Raw genomic sequence first — 1,277 nt, forward strand, 5'->3', positions numbered from 1 at the left:
GTCTGTCTGTCTGTGTGAATCCCTAAAACTCGAGAACTACACAACCAATTTCATTCAAATTTTACACATGCCTTACTTAGGGTCCCGGTTGTGTTTTAGTCAAAAAAATGTTCAACTTCTTGCATAGTTCGAGCCCACAGCAACATAATATCTCCTCCACTATTTAAGTATTACGTGTCAAAAGTGAAACAAAAACACTCATGTCAAATACTTTCACTTTAAAAATGAAACTATTCCACTAACTGAAACAATCACATTTCGATACTGTAATGACAGATACTTTCACTTTAATGGTGTATATATATGTATATATATGTAGAGAGAGAGAGAGAGAGAAATAAATAAAGAGAGAGAGAGATGTATATGTATACATATAGATGTATATGTACACGTATATGTATAGATATATATATAGATATAGATCTATATGCATACATGTATATGTATACATATGTGTAGATGTATATATATAGATGTACATGTAATATGTACACATATATACATATATATACATGCATACAGATATCTATACATATATACACCCATCACACACACACATACACATGCACACAAACACACACATTAGTCATCTGTTTTCTTATCCAAAACTAAGTCAAAAGTACTGAATGGATCTTTATGAAATTTGGAAATTATATTCTATGCATAACAGCCATAACCCCCATGAAAATTCATATATTTTTGATGTTGATGAAATTTTAACTTCTAGCATACCACAACAAAAATACTTTGGACCAAAATGAGTAGCAATTCCAGAGTCAAATACTGTGCATGACCTGGGGATAGATATGAGTAATGATGTTTCACTTCATGTACCTATCACCAAGAAAGTGGCACAGTCCAACCATGTTAATGCAATTGTGTTTTGGAGTGATATCCTGTACATGCAGTAACATTGTTCTATTCTATTCCTTTGCCACAATGATTGTTGACATCTTGCATTATCCCTAATTTTATGAAATTCTATACCATACTCTCATCAATTAAATGGTGGAATTGTCATCTGTTATTCAATGTTCAATCAAGTAACTACATATTTGCATAAAACCCATGGTATTGGACTATTGATTTTTATCGAAAGAATACATATATGTCTATAGAGTATATCTGTGTGCATGTATGTGTATATCTGCATGCATACATATGTAAGTATATTTCTGTAGATGTATATTTCTCACTGTATTTATATCCATATACACATGTGTGTTGACATGCAAGTATTTGTGTATATGTATGTGATTAATGAAAGTGTTTAATGA

At 31.1% G+C, this 1,277-nt stretch overlaps 1 protein-coding gene across 8 annotated transcripts in view; it reads right to left on the reverse strand.

Moving 5' to 3' along the window:
• Nucleotides 1-1,277, reverse strand: part of LOC106867275 (dynein regulatory complex subunit 6) — a 153,056-nt gene that overhangs the window by 78,756 nt on the left and 73,023 nt on the right. The gene's annotated exons all lie outside the window — the stretch shown is intronic.

The sequence above is a fragment of the Octopus bimaculoides genome, chromosome 20 (assembly GCF_001194135.2).
Source record: "Octopus bimaculoides isolate UCB-OBI-ISO-001 chromosome 20, ASM119413v2, whole genome shotgun sequence".
NCBI classification, from domain to species: domain Eukaryota; kingdom Metazoa; phylum Mollusca; class Cephalopoda; order Octopoda; family Octopodidae; genus Octopus; species Octopus bimaculoides.